This window comes from Papaver somniferum, chromosome 6 (assembly GCF_003573695.1).
Source record: "Papaver somniferum cultivar HN1 chromosome 6, ASM357369v1, whole genome shotgun sequence".
Classification (NCBI taxonomy): domain Eukaryota; kingdom Viridiplantae; phylum Streptophyta; class Magnoliopsida; order Ranunculales; family Papaveraceae; genus Papaver; species Papaver somniferum.
The window spans coordinates 142,194,300-142,217,451 of record NC_039363.1 but is presented as its reverse complement, the minus strand read 5'-3'; the positions used below and the strand labels follow the sequence as shown (position 1 = coordinate 142,217,451).

Sequence of the window (23,152 nt, the reverse complement as noted above, 5' to 3'; positions counted from 1 at the left end):
ATAGCCTCCTTCTACCCTATTAACGTTTCCTCTACTTAAAAGAATTGTTTTCTGAGGTGCCATACTATTTTCCCATTGCCGGGTTTTTTCGGCGACTTCATTAAAAAATTCCATTGTCGCGTCAACAGTTTGGTTTTCAAATCCACCAGTGCATAGAGACTCAACCATGGTCGTTGTGGAATAATCTAAACCCTCATAAAGGATCTGAACTAGCCTAACCTTTTCTAAACCATGATGAGGACACTGGGATAATAAATCATTGAACCTTTCCAAATACCTATATAAAGATTCTCCCTCTTGTTGTGAAAATGTGCATATTTGCGTCCTAATAGACGATGTTTTGTGCCTAGGGAAAAACTTATTGAAAAAGGCAGATGTAAGTTGTTCATATGTCTCAATTGACTCGGAGTCCAAACTATACAGCCATGATTTGGCCTTATCTTTCAGGGAAAATGGGAATAACCTAAGTTTCAAAGCATCATCATCTAAGCCTCTAATTCTTAGAGTACTACAAATTTCCTCAAAATCCCTAACATGGTAATAAGGGTTTTCATTTACTTTCCCTAAAAAGATTGGGAGCATCTGTAAAGTCCCGCGTTTTAGTTCATAGGGCACCTCCGTTTCAGCTAACTTAATACACGAAGGACGAGTAGTCCTAGTTGGATTCAAAAAAGCTTTCAAAGTTGCCATTTCTGGCGCTATCAGAGCAACATGGATTCTCTCCTCAGTCAAAGGACGTTTAAATACAGACTCTTCAAAAGTCGTACTTTCTAGATTAAGGTAATCGAGACGCTTCGAACTACTAGGTTTCTCTTAATAAATCTACCTAGTGCGTCTCTTTTACGTTCAGGCATACAATAGAATTTCTAAATTGGAAGGGTAAGCAAACACAGATCAAGGCCGACTCAACCAAATAAAACCTATTGGTTTCTAGCAAACAAAAAGCATGATGGATCCACTTAGATTGTTTCTAGACCATCTTCTAATCCTTCGAATGGGAATTCGTTACGATTTAAGCAAACCCCTCTCGAATCAATCCGAGTTAACGCAAGTTGAACAGAGGCGAGGGAAGATCGGTGGAGCTTTGATACCCAAAGCCTCACCGGTATTACAAGGCGGCACAGTCACGCATTCAACTTACAGAAACCGTCAAGAACTTCGAAGTATGCTTAAAAGAGTAACCAATATTTTTCGAATGACTTTCTTGTTAAGCTCGTTACCCTATCGGTCTCGTTCTAGTCAAAATTTTAGGCTTAGGTTCGCGTAGGTTATGTGTTCCTAAAGCGGGCAAGAAGAGAATGGTGATGAAATCCGAACCCTTATCTTGTATGGCCAGGCCTTGCCCTTTATTAGAAAAATAAATGTCCCTATTCAGTCCTCAACATATATGCATACGAAGGAGTCCAGTAACTCGCTGACAGGGGATTCGCGAGTGTTTAGTATCTTACCTCCCGTTCCAGACGGGGGATCAATCAGTTGTAGTCGACTCGGGCCACTGACTCCGCTGTCTAGTGTAGGAACCCAAAGTGCAGAGACAATATCGTAATTGTCCTCCTTCTCTGCAAACAGTTTATATTTAAAGTACCCTTCCGTAGGGTAATAAAAAAAAATAATGTCCCAAAGTCCAAAAGTCCAAAAAAAAAAGTAAAGAAAAATTACAAAAGTAATAAACCCTAATACAGTTTTTTTTTTTAAATAAAATACACAAACCCTAAATTAAAATTGTCTTCTTTTCTGTTCTTTTTTCTTTAATCTTTAGCTCCAAGTCTTTATGAAATCACCAAACTCCTTGGCTCAATTTTGTTTATGATCCAGAACCTGTAGACACAAGATAAATACCCAAAAACATAAAAAAGGACATAAATAAAAAAATAAAAAAAACAAAAAAATAATAATAAAAATAATAATAAAAATAAAAATAAATCTAAAACCCTAAAAACAAGTCCGCGTCGGCGGCGCCAAAAATTGATGTGATTTGTGGATAGTGGTAAAAGTGGTTCGATTCTCAGACTTGTGAAGGATATTAATTAGACTTAAATTCTAATATAAAAATGGAAAGCTCACTAAAAATTATAGCAAACTCAATCAACGATGATATCAATATTAAAAGAAACACTGAGGCTAAGATTTCACTATTTTCCAAGTTCAAAGTGATTAAATCAATACTTATATTTATGCAATTTTCTCGTTTAATTTGATTCTAAAATATTGCAACAAGTAGATTTTCAAAAGTAATAATTGTAAATACCAAGTATGAAGCATCAAAAATCTTAAAACTAAGCATACTCCATCAAAATAGATCACAATCACTCAAATAAAAATCATATTCAATAATAGTTCAAGGCAAATAATCATATAATTATTGCAAATAAAAAGATAAGATATACGTTACTAATTAACTTTTACAGGATCAGAAATTTAAGATCCTAGAATACGACTATCCTGCACAGCTTAATGTTCTTCAGCTGTTAAACAACGACATTGTTCTGTGACTGTTTCCCGTGCGTCAATGTTCTTCGTGTTCTTCCTCTTCAGCAGCAGCAGCAGCAGAAACAGAGTTTGATAAAACTCTGATTTCTTCTTCTCTGGCTCTCCTCAGGTCCCCAAACTCTCGACACCCCTTTTATATGACCCAAACAATCTATTTATATCAAAAATACCGATTAAATCTCTACCAAATCTTCCAGAATCTCTTTCCTTCTCTTCACGGCCAAGTTGCGGCAATTCCTTGTTTTAGAATTTCTACGCGTTTCTGAGCTTTCCTTTTTATTTTAAACTCTTCCTTAGATAGATACAAATCTTTGGGAAGGTTTACAACACTTTAATCTCTCTAAAATTTCCTAAAACAGGTCACACACGTGACTTTCCATATTTTCTGTTGTGATAAAAATCCGTCGATTGAGCCCAGTCTAATCGATTTCAACACCCATATCAGATTCCTAGACCCATAAGGAGTCTATCCTATGAAAATCAGAGGTTTAATCGACCTCAAACTCTTCCAAATCAGGAACCCTAAAATCTGTTCTTCACTGCACCTACTTTCCCGCCAAAACTTGGTTTTTGAAATGTTGAAGATGGTTGCCCCTTATCCAGGGTAGGGGTGCGATTAACAGCTGTCTAGAAATGGGATGCCCCTTAGTAATTAGGTTACCCCTTATCCAAAGTGAGAGTCCGAATATCAAATGTCCTCCGGGTGCTTTCCGACAACTTTTCGAGCCAATTTTTTCCAAAAATGTTTATTGGCCAAAAATACCTACAAATAAATAAAACACCATAATAAGTACAAAAATGAGCCCTAATAATATATAGAATCGAGACAAATCAGACACAAAAATGTGTCTATCATTGGCATAGTGTTGGAACTCTGGCTACCAAATGGTGATGGTGAAAATTGCACTTGGAAGGCTTGCTGGCTGGATCACAGAATGTTGGAGCGTTGGCGCTAACTTAACCACAGATTGATGGAGCCATGGAGAGTTGGCTTGACCACGGAATGCTGGAGCCATGGAGAGTTGGCTTGACCACGGAGTGCTGGAGCCATGCAGAGTTGTAGGTTGAGCGACTGGTGTTCCTCGTGATGGCGCGCTGCTGGTTCGGTCACGGAGCGGAGATATTGGAACACTACTTGTTCGGCTATGGAGCATGAGCGAGGTGCACCTAATCATCTATTACCGTTCATGGAGCAATAAGGAATCTTTATTCTGTTCAAACTCTAGAAACTGCGTTCATATGAAAAGGGGTATCGACCCTCTTCTATTTTTTGTTCTTCGCTCGGCTCCGTGTTTTCATCTGCAGCATCTGGCTCCTCTTCGTCATTTGTTAGCGGTGGTAGAGTGAGCATTAATGGCAACAAAGCAATCTCCAATAGTTATAATCAACATCAAGGCAAGCCAGGAGAACTCAAGGTAGGTGCTCTCACATGTATCCACCCAACAATACCGTCGATCTTCTCCAGAATGTGTAATAAGGTTCTGACTCTAGAGGAACGAGTATCTAACCTCTCAAGTGGATTTCAAAATTCACCAAACTCCATTGCGCTCTTGGGATGGATGGATGAAATAATGTCAGGGCTAATCTTGGAGATGGTGATTGTGCTGTTGGTTTATCCATGACTTTTAGGTTATTTGGTACCTAGACTTTCTGATTGCGATATGATATGGATGCTTGTATGGTCGATATCTTCCGGAATCGCTAGATAAAGTAGACGAGCTGAGAGGAATTATGTCGCTGACGTGTTGCTAACAAGTCTCCAAGGACTTCATTCCAAGCGACATCCTTCGAAGCATCTTCTGAGTCTTGGACTATTGTATCGAATGGGATGCAATGAGCAGTCCCCAGTTACTTCTGTCTGGTCATAGATATGATGGCATGGAGGGATATGTGAATATATCTGCGACGTGTTTTTGGAGTCTTTGATGCAGTGCACGGCTTTATGTTGATAAATCCCTGCGGCTCGTAAAGTTCTATTGCCTTTTCTGGTAAAGTGGTTGACGAATTGACGAAGGCGATAATCTTTTTGATTCGTCATTTGTTGATCAGTGGGCGGGAGTCGCACCTGATAATTCTGCATTGCACCCAACTTCTGGCAGCCCATGCACCCCTTCCATAGGAAATTGGAAATCTAAAAACACCGAATTTGGCTTTGTCGGTGATGCGTGTCTTCATGCACGCCTTGGTTAGGTGGTGTTGAGTTCTGAGTAAGTGATGTGGCAAACATGGTGTAGTTGGTATGCGTGGCTTGCTGAGGCGCGGATTTCCTCTTTGATTCTAACAGCAACGCTTAAGAATGGCTTAGCCAAATACTGCTTGTTGGTCAGGCTCCTTCCAGACAAGGAGGTGGTGATATCCTTGCACTATGTCTTTGAATAGTGGTGAACTTGTTACGGTCATGACTTCTTGGTCGATTGTCCCTTCTGAGTTGAAAAGGTTCTCGACGATGAAGGGATTCCATGTGTTGAGCCTCAGTCCCTAAGTATGGTTTTTGTGGTTCTATCTTGTATGTTCGGTGAGTTGACCACGATAAAGACGTCATCCTGCATCCGCACTGGTGACTATTACTTCTTACACTTCTTCCACGTGAAACTTTGTAGTGGTTGTTGCTATGGTAAAGCTCTGTCTGGTATCGACAAACGAGCAACAACAGTTCTTCGCAGCAGATGTGATCAGAAGAGACTACATCGTTGTGGGAACCAAAATACGTTGTCTGGAATTGCATGGGAATCCACGAAAGTAAAGGAATCGGCTGGATGCGTAAGCGAGTGAACTGTCCATGACCACAAGGTTTGGCGAGATGGATCAAAAAGTGGCCACAACTGCGATCCTTGGCTGGTTGTGATCACGATCCTTGACAGGGGGGAGTGTGGTGGCTACGGGTATGAACCTTGGAAGAAAATAGTGGCGTCTACTACACGATCCTTGGTAGGAAGAAGCGGCGGTTACGACACGGTCCTTGGAAAGAAGGAGGCGTTGAAGCGGCTCCGGCTCTTGGAGAGGACGTTGAAGCTTATGGAGCAAAACGCTGAAGCTTCGGCTTCGGATCCTGCAGCAGCTTATGGATAGAATACTGAAGCGGAGCAACTGCTGGAGCGAACGTTGAAACAGAGCGACTTCTGGAGAGAACGTTGAAGCGGAGCCGCTGCTGGAGAACGTTGAAGTGGAGCCGCTGCTGGAGAGAACATTGAAGCGGATCCGCTGCTGGAGAACGTTAAAGTGGAGCCGCTGCTGGAGAACATTGAAAAGGAGCAACCTCTGGAGAGAACGTTGAAGCGGCTCCTAGAGATAAACGTCGAAGCAGCTCCTGGAGAAAACTCCAGTGAGGGCGCTATTAACCCTTGACTTTGAAAAGCGACTTAATACGATATGTCATATGGGAAGACGTCACAAATAGCGCTGGTCGGCAAGTCGTGTTTTTCTCCTAATGGGAAAGAATACACTTCTTCTGTTTGATTTTCCCTTGCAACTCTCAGAGCCTTGACGGTTACAATGTTGAAGTCGGAGGCCGCGTCAATCAGCGTGCTGTCAAAACTCGGTATCCTTCAAGTGAACAGTGGTTAGGATTCCCCAGTTCCATCTATCAATCGTTCTTTCCAGCAGAGGTTGGGGTTTGGGAACGGCTTCCTTGGCTGGAAACAGCTGCTTTTCTGATGCAGTGCGGTTGAGGGCTGTAAATATGTCTTGACGTTGCGCCTTGGAGAAATACAGAATCTCACGTAAATGTTTCATCATAGACTGCACGATTTTGTGGGAGACGTCCGCAGAAATTATGCAGCTCCTGACGGGAAGAGGGTCTCTGTGAACTCAGGAGGGTTGCTGATTTTCTTTGCCCCGATTTTGGAGAAGTCGTTCCTGATCTTCACATGTGATGAAATTGGATTGCTGATTCCTTTCTACTGGGCGTTTAGGAGTAACACGAGCCTCTTCATCTATAAAGGCGCGTCCTGCTGAAGTACTTGCGCCGGACGTTAGTGTCTTGAGGAAAATAGGTATCTCTTTCTGAGTTGTAGCCATGTATGTCTGAGCCTTACGAGAACCTTTTGTCTTTCCAACAAATCAACAGTGGTAAGAGGAGATCGACTTCTTATGGCTCCTCCAGTCTCTCGTCCTGATGGTGGAGTAGCAACGGATCTGGTGATGGTTGGAGATGTTACACTTGAAGAAAATTTGGGAGTGGCGGCAACGGCTCTGGCTCTGGTGATCGGCGGTGTAACACCTGAAGGAACATTTTCCGCGCTGCTGGTGTTGGCGGGTGGCGTATTAATGCCACTGGAAGGAGCGTTAGTACCATGGATGATTTCAGCGCCAGTGTTCTCAGGGTTTGTTGCTGATCCGGACCTGAGTTCTACCATCTTGAGATTGTGTTGAAGAATGGAATTGTAAATTGGGATTTGATGTTGGAACCGAGAGATTAATATACCACTGTGGTCTCCCATTGTTTGTGGGTGAAAACGGTTTCGGCTGATTTTGGTAAATTCGTGTGTGTGGATGAGAAACGAGTCTAAGCCTTAAACAATGTACTGCACGGGAGTACTTTTGATTCGAGAGATCAATCTGTACAAATCTGGCCTAAACCAAGAAATGGTCGTTCCAGACTTGCTTCGGTCACAAAGTGCAGGAGAAGGGTTAGTCTTAGGGAGGGAAGCGAAGAAAGTGTTGAGACCAGAATCGTCGTTCTGGAAGTGTGGGTGTTTTGTGACTTGTATCTGAAAATTGGACTGCCTAGCTGAATGAAAAGCTGTCAGGTGATTTCTGAATGTTGTATTGTTCCTCTGACCAAAACTTGCCTTTTGGTATAGGTGAGACCTATTTATACAAGTCGCAACAAAATGTACCCTGGTCTCGTAGGAAGTGGAAACGATTGAGTGGTGAAGAAGGGAGTAATGGATAACGCATGGAAATGATGTTTTCATAATAAAGGATACGTTTCACCATTACTTCTTGCCATTACTAACCGCCCCGCTTTATGACAGTTTCTTGTAACGGGCGTATTGCACGCCGCACGCTATAAACCGCCAGACCAATACCCTGATGAGTATCCCCCAGTTTGTGACATGTTTTGATGTCTCGAGTGTTTTCATGGAAAACATGTAGCACTTTGCTGCGTGTGGCAAGTTGAAATTGAGAGGCTTTCCGCAGGTAAATAGTATGTGATGCTATTAGGCTCGTCTTGTATGGTCGCCTAAAACTTACCACAAGCTCGTCGTCTTGGTGGCGAACTTCGATGGATGAGATCGCATCTTATGAAATAAGGGTAGACGTTGATTGTGGCTACCTTGTGTTGGCGCCTGAAGATGGCGCAGTGGCGTTTTTGGTGCACGCCAGTGGCAATGCGGCATGGATGGCATGGATCATGCATGCCAGTGGCACGGTGGTGCAAGTGGCGCCTGACGTATCCATGGCCATTAATTTTAGGCGGCTGCTCGCCTGAAAGTTGCCATAAGTCTGTTAGCTTGGTGGCGAACTTGGATGGTTGAGATTGCATCTCATGAGGAAGGATAACCGTTGATTATGGCTACCTTCTGTCAGCGCCTGGAAACTTTGTCTAAATTAGGGTTTAGCATGTCGAAACCCTAATTAGCGTATATGGCATGTCGTTTGGCATATGCGCATAGCATGCGCGTTTTTGGAAAGTTTGGCGTGCCGTTTGGCATGTGCGCCTGGCATGCGCGTTTGGCAGGTTTGGCATGCCGATTGGCACGTGCGTCTGGCATGCGCGTTTGGCATTATGCTTGGCATGTTTAGCATGCCGATTGGCATGTGCGTCTGGCATGCGCGTTTGGCGGGTTTGGCATGCTGCTTGGCATGTTTGGCATGCCGATTGGAATGTGCGCCTGGCATGCGCGTTTGGCGAGTTTGACATGCTGCTTGGCATGTTTGGCATGTGCGCTTGCATGCGCGTTTGGTGAGTTTGGAATGCTGCTTGGCATGTGCGTCTGGCATGCGCGTTTGGCGGGTTTGGCATGCCGATTGGCATGTATGCCTGGCATGCGCGTTTGGCAAGTTTGGCATGCTGCTTGGCATGCCGATTTGAATGTGCGCCTGACATGCGCGTTTGGAGAGTTTGGCATGCTGCTTGGCATGTTTGGCATGCCGATTGGCATGTTGGCGCGGGTTTTGGGAAGCCAACTTAGTATGTCAACCTCTTTTAAGGCTGCAGCGGGTTGGAGCAACCTAATTGGTCAATGAAAGTAGGGGGCGTCCAAGCATGGGCATGGCTACCCTTTTAGTGCGCGTGGCGGGTTTAATGCGACCTGATTGGTTGATTAAAAGAGGACCGGCCAAGCATGATCGTGGCTACTCTTCTGGCGAGAGTTTGGCGGCTTTAGAGAGACCTGATTGGTCGATGGGAAGTGGGGACGACAAGCTAGGGCGTGGGCACACTTCCAGTGCGCTGTGGCGGATTTGAAGCGACCTGATTGGTCAATGGGAAGTGGGGCCGACAATCTAGGGTGTGGCCACATTTCCAGTGCGCTGTGGCGGATTTAATTGCCTAGTTTGGCTAAGCATAGTTTCGACCAAGGGGTCTAGTGTGCTGCGCGGGGCGCGAAACCCTAATTTTTGCAAGTTTGTCGGGTTTATGAGTTTTTTGTGAGTTATCACAATAATTGGCTGGATTTTGTATGCTGCCACAAAAATCCTTATTTAAAGAATGCAGTGTGCTTTCCGTCTGATCATTTTATGCAATGGCCTTAATTTTGGTACTTGGAGGTTCATGCTACTCTTCTACGAGTGAACACAAATCTGTCATGCCATACCGATATTAAGGGTTTTGCCGGGGAACATATCACAGGAAAGTACTCAGTGAGTCTTTTATTGGTGAGGTGCCGAAATTTACAGAGAGTTTGGGATGGTTGCTACATTCTCCAGTCTGGATAAATTTCATGTAAATATATTGAATGGCTCAATAAATATGCCGGTGGAGAGGTTAGCACTCACGGCACCGTTTCCTTGCAGAGTGACGTCACATGAGATGCAAGGTTTTACGATTTTAACCATAAGCTAAAAACCACCATCAACACTCGTTTATGAGTGGCGGAGTCAGTCTTATAATGACGTATTGAGAGAGAAATATTATATATAGCTGGCGCTAGCAAAGATAGTGAGATATTTTTTGATTTGTGATAACAACTAGGATGAGTAGCGTAAAAAGGCATGAAATGCTTCAAAAATCGTGAGAAGAGCTGAAATTAGACTCTATATATTTGTGGGCGGTCATATATGTCATGTTGAGGCCGAATTCTTTTCTTTGGGTCTCCTTGTTGAGCATGAGCGGATCAAGGGATTTTATCTATTCTTTTGGATAGATACGTGTATTTCAGACCCAATTTGCTAGCCGTGAGTGTGTTTGAGATGCTGAGAAAGAGGCACGTGCCTTAGGTGAGGCTTATCCGAGTCTTATGCTTTTACAAGACTCTTCAGATGAGTTGGTTCAGCTCAGATTAGAATGAGGGTGGTTGAGGCTTGGCTCATATGATTGAGTCTTTCCAAAGTCAGCTGAGACAGGTTTGAAAGAAAAGGGAGGCTTGCATGTCTAATAACGTCTCTGAGAGACCTTGTATCATTTGTCTTTGACTAGCATATCTTGCGTAGGTGTACTAGGAGTCAATTGTGTCTGTATAGTGGACCGACATGATAGTTGTATCTCGAAAGGATGTTCCAGGATTCTGTCGAAAGGGCCCGAGGCAGAATGACAAGTGTATCTAGCGGGGATATTCTAGGAATTATCCAGAAGCCTCAGTAAGTCGAGTCGGGCCTAGAGTAGACATAACCAGAGTATCTCACGATGATGTACTAGGAATCAGTTCTTGATGTCAAATAGGGGAAAGTTGCACATACGGGAGACATGTATGTCTCCGTACTAGGTCCTAAGTCAGTCGGGGTCTTTTTTACGCATCTACAGAGCATACATGAAGATCAGTTCCTCATCGAGGATGTATATTAGGAATCATGGCATCACGACTATTTGCGTCTCGCGAAGACATGCTGAAATCATGGTTCTTTTGGTTCATAGGTAAGCCATGGATGTTTTTACATTCTATAAAACCTACGTGACCAGCAGTATCTCATCGAGGATGTGCACTAGTAGTCACGGCATCACGACCAACAGTTTTTTGCGGGGACGTATACTAGAAATCGTGGCTATGGGTGCCTTGAGGACCAAGGGCTGAATCTGTCCCTTGAGAGTTGAGTTTCTTCCTAAGAGGATGACCTTGTCTTTTGGCGATGATGATTGAACTTGTAACCAGGGCTTCATTTTACATCAAACTCTCTCTCATTTTGGCATTTGTTGGACTTTCAAGATGTTGGTATTATGAAAACTATTAAAAAAAATCAAAAAATTAATATCTTTCTCTTCTTGGCTTGATTCTAAATTATTTTTATAAATGTTAGAGCACTGATCGGTCGAACTCGCAAGCGTTGCTATCTCAAGCTTTTTTGTCAAGTTAGTTACGAAAACTATAAGTCTTGATTTCTAGTCTACTGATAGCTAAGTCTCGGATTAGGATAGAAAGTGTAGTTGAGATTTATACTTCACGAAGTTCATCGATTGAAGACGAAGAACTACTAAGGAGAGCTTGTGGAACTTCATCAACAAAAGGTATGTGGAGACTTGAACTCATATATCACTCAAAAGTCTATCTACTCTATCTCCTATTTGAGACAAAACTCGTATAGCTATATAGACTTCGATTATATACATTTTATATTTCGAGCTGAGTTTAACTCGCTTACATATTTCTCGAAATATGTGTTGGTAAGCTTTCGCTTTAACCAAGTTCATCTTATATTCTTTACGAAAGTCAAAAGATGATCATGTGAAAATCTCCTGGTAATATATTACATGGTTTGTGTGAGACAGTCATTTGATGTAGACTCATAATATTTCGTATTGATCATCCGATCACTTGGAAATTGCTTTGAAGCTAATAGTTTGTGTGAGACAGCTATTGTCGTCTTCTAAGAAATTTTCAATAATTGAAATGGGAGTTTAGAACAAATAACCATGATTGGATATAGCACGATGTACGTACTTGTATGCTAACCGTTGCAAGATATTCCAAGTCCGTGAACCATAGTATGCATACCCGTATGCGTTCTGGTTTAGACTTGCAACAGTTAGCATACAAGTACGCATACGGGTATGCATACTATGGTTCTCGGACTTGGAATAACTTGCAAAAGTTAGCATACAAGTACGCATATTGTGCTATATCCAATCATGGTTAATTATTCTAAACTTTCGTTTCAATCATTCAAACATTCTCGGAAGACGACAATAGCTGTCTCACACAAACTATTAGCTTCAAAGCAATTTTCAAGTGATCGATAAATCAATACGAAACATTCTAAGTCTACATGAAGTGACCGTCTCACACAAATCATGTAAGATGTTACCAGGAGATTTTCACATGATCATCTTTTGACTTTCGCCAAGAATATAAGATGAACTTGGTTAAAGCGAAAGATTACCAACACATATTTCGAGAAATATGTAAGCGAGTTAAACTCGGCTCGAAATATCAAATGTGTATAATCGAAGTCTATATAGCTATACGAATTTTGTCTCAAATAGGAGATATAATAGATAGACTTTTGAGTGATAGATGAGTTCAAGTATCCACATACCTTTTGTTGGCGAACTTCCACAAGCTCCCGTTAGTAGTTCTTCGTCTTCAATCGATGAACGTCGTGAAGTCTAAAACTCAACTACACTTTATATCCTAATCGGAGACTTAGCTATAAGTAGACTAGAAATCAAGACTTATAGTTTTGGAAACTAAACTTGACAAACAAGCTTGATATAGCAACGCTTGCGAGTTCGACCGAGAAGTGCTCTAATACTTATCAATATGGTCATTTTTATGACAAACTAAACCCCAACTCATTCAGATCCCATTATAAAGTTACTGAAGAATACTAGGTACATACTCACACTTAACTTGAGTATTCCATCATTATAGGAATTTTTATGTACGCAATACAATTCACAAGACCATATGTAGCCCCTGCAATCAATGTGTTTGAAAAAGCGTCTAACAACCACACCCAATATTTCGCTTAGCAATCTGTATGGAAAAACTCCAATATACTTTTAAGAGAATCAACAAGACAGTCAAACTCAATCTTATTAAAAGTATAACAAAGATTTATATCTCACTTTATCGATTCAATACTTACTCAAGCAAATACAAATCTGCGAGTCTAATTGAATATAACAGAAATCACTTGAACGGTACCAAAGACCAATGTTCAAGGATCAATCAATTTCAATCAAAAACCAAAGGTTGGATTTCCCAATTGATCAATTCAACGCACAACCTGTGACATTTCAATTATATAACAAAATTTACTACGGAAAAGAAATAACACAAATACCAGAAGTTTTGTTAACGAGGAAACCGCAAATGCATAAAAACCCCGGGATCTAGTCCAGATTGAACACACATTGTGTTAAGCCGCTACAGACACTAGCCTACTACAAACTAACTTCGGTTTGGACTATAGTTGAACCCCAATCAATATCACACTGATCTAAGGTACAGTTGCGTTCCTTACGTCTCTGATCCCAGCAGGGTACTACGCACTTGATTCCCTTAGCTGATCTCACCCACAACTAAGAGTTGCTACGACCCAAAGTCGAAGACTTTAATAAATAAATCTGTATCACACAGAAAAGTCTAGGGTAATATATAAATCTGTCTCCTACAGAAATACCTACGAGTTTTTGTTCCGTCTTTTGATAAATCAAGGTGAACATGAACCAATTGATAACCCAGACTTATATTCATGAAGAACAGCCTAGAATTATCAATCACCTCACAATAATCTTGATCGACTAGGGAAACAAGATATTGTGGAATCACAAACGATGAGACGAAGGTGTTTGTGACTACTTTTCAATCTTGCCTATCAGAGAAATTAATCTCAAGCCAATCTTACGATGGTACTCAAATACGATAGAAACAACAAGATCAGATCACACAACTACAGAGAAAATAGTTGGGTATGGCTTCACAATCCCAATGAAGTCTTCAAGTCATTAACCTACAAGGTCTCGATAGAAACCTAAGGTTAAAGGAGAATCCACTCTAGCTAATACAACTAGTATCACACGGGAGGTGTGGGGATTAGGTTTCCTAGTTGGTAGAGTTTTCCTTTATATAGTCTTTCAAATCGGGGTTTGCAAGCAATGTTAGATTAGTAACAAAGCATTCAATATTCACCGTTAGATGAAAACCTGATTAGGTTCAATCTAATATCTTTCAACCGTTAGATCAAACTTAGATTGTTACGCACAAATGAAATGCACGTTTATTTAGGTTTGTGTAACCGTACCCAAACATGTACATTTAGTTGGTTCAACAGTAGTTAACCAATTGGTTAGCCATATGAGCACTTTATTATCAACCATATTCATCTAAACCATAACTAGTTCAAATGACTCAAGAGAACTAGTTAGAGAGTTGTTCAATTGCTTAGATCTCATAGAAGTATATAAGACACAATCGAAGCAAAAACGATTTGATTCACTCGAATCAATTCATGAACTTTATAGCCATGGTTTGCAAGTATGCATTCCTTAGTTTATATAAGTTTAAGTTCACGAATAATCGTTTTTAGAAACTAACCCACTTAAGTACGCATACTGGTACGCAGACTTAAGTACCCAGAATAAGTTTGTTTTTTAGTTCACAAACTCCAGCAGAAATTCACGGGATACGAACTTCCGACAGTGCGCGTACTGGTAAGCGGATTTCCGTTCCGGGTTTTACTGAGCAGCAAAGTACGCATACTTTGGTTCAAGGAATAAGGACTTACACACGTATGAGTTATCACACAATTTTTATATCCTTTCGTCACTAGTAAAGATGAACTTGGCCAAAGTGAAACCTTACCAACACATATTTCGAGAAATAGATAAGCGAGATAAACTCGGCTCGAAATAACAAATGTGTGTAATCATAGTCTATATAGCATTACGACTTTTGTCTCAAGATAGGAGATAGAGTAGATAGACTTTTGATTGATAGGTAAGTTCAAATCTCCATATACCTTTTAGTCGATTAAGTTCCACCAGTTCCTTGAGTGGTCCTTCGTCTTTGTATGATGATCGCCTTGGAGTCTAGAGATCAACTATACTTTCTATCCTAGTCCGAGACTTAGCTAATAGTAGACCAGAAATCAAGACTTATAGTTTTGATCACTAACATTGAAAAACATGCTTGAGATAGCAACGAATGCGAGTTCGACCGAGAAGTGCTCTAACAGTGTTATTTCCTTATATAAATAATTCAGGAACATATTTCCAGTGTTCAGTTTCAAAAGTTCTGGTATATTTGAAAAGACCATTCATTATGGTTGTTATTTCCAGCGTTATGATGCTATATTGGAAGGATACAATGACGCAACCCAGAACAATGTTGAATCCAAGTCCAAGTCTACAACTAGATGAACTTTTGCAGTATGAGGTATTGATGTGTCTTGGGATCCAAGAAGCAGACTTGCGTTTATAACTCAACAATGTTGTTAGAATTAATTGGTTATCATACACATGTAAGGAGGTAGAATGGATTAGAAGCCTATTGGTTGAGATCTCAATATGGAAGAAGCCATCTCTAGTAATCTTGTTTAACTATGATAATAGAGCTACAACCTATAATATCTCTGACAAAACTTATAACGGAAAGGCAATAGATGCGAGTCTTAGACATCAAATGGTAAGAAAATTCATTAAGAAATAAGTGATTGCAGTCAACATTATTGAAACGAAGAAGAACTTGGAAAAACCATTTACGAAGAGTCTTCCAAAGGAACCATTTTCAATGAAATCAAAGGAAATAGGACTAAGGTATGTGAAAGAAGATCAGTCACTATTAGTAGAGACCTAAACTATGCTTTGAAAAAAGACAAATATGCTTCAATAGGCACCAACAAATTATGTGAGTCGGTTATGATGCACTAAGCCAAAATTTCCCATATATGAATTAATGGAATAAGTCTGAATTAACGAGGATGGATACAAATCCTTAATAAGTTTGTGATTACAGGTGTGCCGCAGAAGCACTGTAAGGACTTACTTATATGAGTACCGTAATCAGGTTGTTTCCTGAGAGAGCAATTTCGTTCTTTGAAGAACACTCATGAGTCCAGAGTATGAGCACATATCCATTAATGTGATGATCTATAAAACGTACTACTTTATGAATTCAATATGCGGGGATATTCAGGTTTTATCGAAAAGGACTCTTGGTTCAAGATTCATGCAACATAGAGAATTATAGTGTTTTGAATATATTACACAAAGTGAAGGTTCAAATCTAAAAGATACCTATCATTTATGTACTGATCATTACGATAAATCCTATCTCATTTCTATGGAAGTATGTTGGCTTGATCCCACTCGAGTACTTAGGCAATCATTTCAGTTTTTAAGGTTTTTATTTGTTGTGTGGCTTTTAAAAGTAAATGGTTTATGCAGTTGATTGGGTCAACTTTGTTTAGGCAGATTATGTGAGCAGCCGCTCATGTCCGATGCAAATGCCAAAGAATGAACCATTTCAAAATTGGGAAATACTTGGAAAGTTTATTCTTTTGAGTTTCTAATTCTAAATGACACACTTGAGTAGACAACCTTTATATCTGTTGGAGATTAACAAACATCTCTAATGGATATCTCTATTTTTATAAACATAAAAGGATGACTACACAACATAACGATATTTTCTGTTGTTTTCTCTTTTCTCCATTCTTTTTTATTGTGTTACTGGTCTAATCAAAATTGTACGAAAATTCTACAATGTTGTTGTAAAACTTTATCGTATGCTACAGACAATAGTTCTATAACCCGTTTGTGCTCGTGGTTTTGTATTCAGAAGGATCGAATTGTTGTCCAAAATAATATTACATAAGAGCCTTGAAGCCTAAAGTACAATTTTGCAACATAGACGGCTAATTAAGATTGTACAAATGGCAATGATAAAACCCTATGGAGACAAGATCCAGTGAGACGCACCGTACAAGTAAACAACAATTGATTTCAGGACGAAAATGAGATTATTTCTTTTTTTTGGTCAATAGAATAACTAGTAACTACTGCTTAGAGTTACAAAAGTAAAACCATATTGGACAAATCCAAAGGCAGCCTAATTTTTATCTTCTCTTCCCTCCCCGTTTTTAAAAACCAAAAAATCATTAACTTCTTCTTCCTTTGGTCGGATCTAGTCTTTTATAAGTTAGATTTGAGCAAAGATTTCTTATTTTGATTTTGATTTAGAGGTTATTTTCGTTATTTTCGCAACTGCAGTGATTTTATCTTCACTTTTAGGACGATGCTATCTGCATTTTTATAGTGTTTTTTTTCTAATGATTTGTTCATGTTTGCTTATCTTGATACAAGCGCATCGATGGTTCCACATGAGCAAGATCAAGTTCTTCTTCATTAGATCTAGCACTTCTGAGCTAATCGCTACACATGAAGAATTTTTAGACAAATCACTCATCCGTCATAGGAATGAAATACTCATGATTTGATGATGATAAAAATAAAAAATCACAAAACGTAAAAACACCTCTCGTCAAGTGGAATAAATTCCTTATACGGAGAGTGATGAGCTTTGATAGATTTTTACGGCGGAACTATGCATTTTTATCCTTATTCAATGCAAATTTAAAGGCATACTGGTCGTTTTGTTAATCCTTATTATCTATCCATCTTGAGTTCTGGCTTGATTGAAAGTGGGAAAAGAATACCTGGAAGTTAGGATGGTTAGAACCCCTGGCGACACCAATTCACCTTCCAAGGTAAAAAAAAGATCCATAGTAGGAGTGGCATCACGGGAAGATTAGTAAGATAACACTTCTATGTTTTCAATATTCCCTACAATTAATGATCCCCAAGAATAAAAATATAGCAAGTTGCTGATAATAATTAGATTCAACTCTCATAATAAGACCAAATAGGAGTACTTCACTAGTTTTATGCATCAATTATGTCATTAAAATTAGCAAGTACAAAAGCTTCAACATCTAGAAGGAAGTGATCAAAGTCAAGTTAACCACGGTTCATTATGACGCGCCACCGTGCCCATGTTGCAAACACGACTCCTTTATCTTTTTCTGGCAAATTGCAACCAATTAAGTCTAACTAAGAACTGTTCAAATTTAATAGTCATACTACAGTTGTTGCTTACAAGGAAACACCAACATTTATCTTCAAAATAGAATAATGAAGTTCAAATTCTAATTAATAGATACTCAACTGATTACTTAATGGTAGTTCAGGTTAGTCATTACTCATCAGCACTCAATTATACACTTCAACTGTGCACAAATTATATGATGGATTATGATCAGGAAATGCTACCCAAGAAATATGTTTAATTAATTAGGTAATCGTGGTTTCATACGTCAACAAGTTCTCCTTTTGCGGGAAGAACCTTGAGTTTAGGAATCTATTAAAATTAGTAAAGCTGGAACCGAAGTACAGAACAATTTGACTAATGTAGTACTATACAAAGTTACAACCTACAAACGTCGAAATCTGATTAACTAGGCCAACATGAAAACGTCGTAAGCAAATGTTTAGTTAATCATTTCTGACGAACACCATCCCATATTGATAAAGTGATACATATACTAGAGTTCTTTTCTGATGGCATGGCACATCCTTAAGGACGTTAAGCACAGAAATTATACTTGCTGCGCAGGATATTCTGGAGCCGCCGATCATGCATCATAAAGCAGCGGTATAAGACCACAGGATAGTAGTATATATTATCTGCTTAATTTTCATCTTACTGTCCTCCCTTTCTGAATCTGATCAGCTAAACATGCTTAGTTAGAGAGTTCTGGTGAGACTCTATGGAGTTGGATATGGTACGGCCATCTTACAATAATTAGAGGAGGGATTAGTGTAGTAATGTACTGGGATAATTGTAGTAAAGAAATGATTTTTAATATTGATTATTTTCCTTTTCGTGCAATCCACACAAGTTTTTTTAGTAAAAGTTCCCCAACTTACGCTCTAAATATATAACTTGCAGCAAAGAAACCTATTATGATCACCCGATCAAAAAAAAAAAAAACCTATTAGGATCACGTAATTAAAGAACCAAATACCACTCCAGGTTTAATTAGAAATAAAATAAAAGCCTAATTATATACAGTAGAAAATTAAGACCCTAGAGATTGGTGTCATCAGCTGATCTGTATTAGGTTAAGGTGGCCAAGGCATACCTACTCTCTCGACCAATCGTGCGAAGTATCTTTGACGTCATCCCGAACGTATCTTGCTACTCCAACTGGATCTACAAAGAATCTCTCCCGCTCGTACAGATGGTTGTTCACTTATAGATTCCATTTTGAATTCTGATTACCATTGATGAATAATTAATTAGGTTTTGTTAATTAGAGATAGTTGAACCTTCATCTCTGTGGCTTAATAATTCCATTGGGTTACTCTCAACGTGAATTGTTTTTCTTTAGAGTTTATTAACAATTTTAGTTTGTTGATAATGTTAACTTATGTACTCGTAATAATCCCATCTCATGGATGATAATGTTAACGATCCAAAGTCAAAACTCATTGATTGATGAAAAAACCCAACTCACATTGTTTTCTGATTCAACACCTGCAATGTTGTAGCTCCGGCTTCTTTTTGCCCGGCATTTAAAGGTCATATGCCTAATATCTTCAAGGGTCATTACCAGTAGTAACCAAACTTACTGGGATAAACAATATTACCCGGGTTGTAAGGTATGTGCAGCAGTGCTGGCTATAGCCTGGTTTAGCCCTCGAATAAACACGTCCTCACTCCTCGCATACCCTTCGAAGACCAATTATTGTTAGTTGTCTCCACAAATGAGCTAACCTAGATACAGTCTCGAGAAGGTTTCAAATCCCAGAACTGAAAATGAAAGCACAATATTTTGCTTCATTTTTAATGTAAAGAAACTACACAATATTTTATAATAGCTTGCATCTTTCGATTAAGAAAGATATCGACATTTGACATTGCGACTGTGTATTGGTCATCGTTTAATAAGTATAATTGTTAATGCCCATTGACAAATAAATATGCCACTAATGTACTAATCAAAATCATCAAAATGTCGCCGAATGACGTGATTATGGTAAGAAAAGGGGATTACACAATTATTAATACGTTTTGATTTAAAAATATTTCTGTGGGGGAAATTAAAGCTATTTCATTTATTTACGTCTTTGAGACTTAGCAAAGATGAGAAACAAGTTGCAGCTAATTGCAATTTATTCTAGGATATTAAGTGCTGAATTAATCAAGATTCTTAATCAACAGATGGTGAAGTACGAGTACATAAGTTAGGAAGTACTTATTGTTTCTCAATGAGAAGACAGTGTGCAAACATGTTGTGTGATTATGAAACAGATTACAATGACACACCACCAAGATGCAGATGAGATGCGATTAGTTTTGATAACTCAATATATATTATCTTAACATTATTAAGCAAAATTTGAAAATGTCAAAATTATATACTTCTTCACGTCTCAAACGTACTTTTAAACTTCCTTCTATTTCCTTGTTTAATTTATGGTTGCTTTAATAAAATTCGAATCTGGTAAAATGAGGTGTGTTCAAACTTCATTGATGTGAGTCGACTCTCACGATTTCTATATCTTCGAAGAAGAAATGAAAAAGTGTTCTCGACGATAAATGATGCAGTTGAATTATCTGTAACAGTGGAATTAGATATGCGCAAATAGAGCCGCTCCCTTTTTATTATCTGGTTCTCAAATTTTATTTATATATATTTTCATAATCTTTTTTTATTGATGATCAGCAGCATTGCTGATAGGGTATCGGATTCCACATGAGGATACCAAATCTATTCTATTTTATAAAGGGAACATCCCTTACAAGTGAAGCTGCAATATTTTTTCTTCCATTTTTGCCCCTGTTTCATTTTCATTTTAAGGACAGTGAATAAATACATAGGGGGTAGTAATGTAATCCGGGTATTTCTGAGATTAATTTTACCTGCTGAATCTTCGTTTGTTCTTCGGTTCTTCTAATTAGGATTAGTATCAGTGCATCACCTTCGTTGATCAAATCAGATCGTTGAACATTTTTTCCATTTCAATTAATCAAATCAATGAACAATCAATCAAAATAGAAATTCATCAAAAAGAACAAAAAATAAATCAGTTGTTCTGTTATCATATAGACTGATGCCTTAACAAAGATAGGAAGGAGATAAAATGTTATCATTTGGTTCAAAAGAGAAGGAAAGATTGCGACCAAAGCACGGTGACGGAGGGGAAAGGAAAACAGGAAGATGGTGGTGGAGTCGTGGAGGCGTGTATCAGAGAGAGAAGAAGGAAGACTAAGAATTAGATTTAAGGTTAGGGATGTTCCGAAGTAAATTCCACGGGTAGAGATGATTTTGATAAGTTCTAGCACGTGTAAAGCACGTGCAGGCATTCTTGTGCATATAAGATAGAGGATTTTTTTATTTTGTCATATATGTATTTTGGTATCTTCGTGTAGAATCCCGTATCCCGATAGCTGCTTTGGCCATCAGGGCCTCGGATAAATGTATTTTCTGTAAGCTGAGTGACTCCTTGTAAAACTGTATTTACCGGGCGCTTGACTTTTTATGTCCAAATAGGCAAGTACCAGATATTGAGATATACGAAGCTTTAAGGAAAAAAAAGTGAACCAGTGACTTTAGTTCAGGGGATTAATTTAATAAGATAATAATATTAAATTCCAACTAGATTACGTCACTATAACCGTGTGGTTACTGTTTACGTGCATTCGAATATATACTTCAGTGACACGTTAGTAAGGAATCCAGATTATGGAATTCAAGTCCAGCTAGATTTTGACAGTTTCCGTTCGCTGATGACATGAACAGATTAGAGAAGAAAAGGCAACAAAGGAATTTCAATAGATTTTATTGTTTGTAGTATCCTACTTAGATCCTTAGCTTTGTCTGTTTGAACCATCCAACCTGTTGATATCTGTAAAATGATCTCCTTTAATTTGGGGATCCCTTAGCTATAACTGGCTAATCTGCATCATCGTTTGGAGGCTTTTGGAGCTATGTGGAAGTGGAACACACGTTTTTTTTTTATCCTAGACTAGTGGTCCCTAAACTACATCCAAACTCCTTAAATTGAAGTGGATTTTGGCAATTACAGGGTTCGAACCCCTACCTACACAGTGGGAGGGAGAAATAATCCTATTCAAAAGGGGTTTTAATCTATTGGCTAAAATTTTGGAAATAAGTTTATATATCGTGTTGCTGAGGCTGATATGTCTGAAATCCGCTCGGGCTTGGGGTGTTGAAATTTTTGGGATAAGAGTAATAAAAGAATAAGTTGAAATCTTGTCTCATAATCCCTGTTCTAAAAAATTCTTGTATAGTATTTGTAATATATGACCCCAAGATTTCCCAATTGGCTTTAAAAAATCCCAGTTGAAATCCTTCTGGACCAGGAGCTCCCCAAGGGTTCATTTTAGAAAGAGTGGACCAAATTTCTTCTTTGGATGAAATTTGGGTCAGGGAAGAATTTTCCGAATCTGAGATACAAGGTTGGATTATTTCTGAGAGGTTGATATTGTAGTTGCTCATTTGAGAAGTTCCAATTTGGGTGAAATGATTGATCAATAGAGAATTGATTTGGTCTCGGTCTGAGATCCAAAGACCTGAAGGTTCTCTAAGAGAATTAATAGAATTGATTCTTTTTGTTTGGTGAGGAGGAGTTCCTACTGGATATATGGATTTATCCCTGTATTGAATCTTCCGTGGGTGATAACTAAAAATTCATGAATAATGTACGTAAATGTGGCTTTAGGGTTGCGAGCTGTAACACTCGGTGACAGAATTGTCCCAAAAAAAAAAACCAAACTAATAACTAATGAGAATCAGAATATCACAGGTAAATTAAGTTTTCAAGTCGTTTAGAATTTTTAGGTCTCATTGGACATGCGGCACATAATTAGTATACTTTACCAAATTTCAGCATGTAATTGAAGTCAATCATCCACAATTACAGGTTATGAATAATGCTGCAGGTTCCTTTGTTTGATGTAAACTCAAAGCAGGGACAATGAGAAATGCTGAGAAAGCTGAAAGTATGGCTTTACCGGATACAGTAACACGGGCAAAGGATAAAGGTATGGAGAAAGTGTGTTTTGTTAGTGATGCTAAATCAGCGATTGATTCTTTTAATTTCAACAGCAACCAAATATTTTGGTACAATAAATCAGTCTTAGACGACTATAAGACAATTATTTCTAGTTTTCAATTCCTTAAGTTTGAATTTCTACGCAGAAACCATATTATTCTAGTTGATCAAGCAGCTAAGTCTAGTAGAAAGTCTAGAACCTCAGGGGAACGGATGGGAAATGTCCCTGATTTTCTCAATTCTACTGATGGGAAGTCAATCGACCACACGAGATAATGTTAGTTTGAAAGGATAAATTAAATTAATAAGCTAATTTTTTCTTCTTCTTTGTTTTGGTTCTTGTTTTTGAAGTATTAATAAGCTAAGTTTACTCTTTCTTTTTGCGATTTACATGTAATTGGTATTTTCATTTGTATTTGAGTTTTGATTTTTTTTTCTTGTAAACAATCATGTAATCATCTTTAGATGGAATGAACTGTG

At 38.8% G+C, this 23,152-nt stretch overlaps 1 pseudogene; it reads left to right on the top strand.

The window, feature by feature from the left end:
• The first annotated feature begins 226 nt into the window (after window positions 1-226).
• On the top strand, window positions 227-326 carry LOC113292146 (annotated as a pseudogene).
• The last annotated feature ends 22,826 nt before the right edge of the window (window positions 327-23,152 follow it).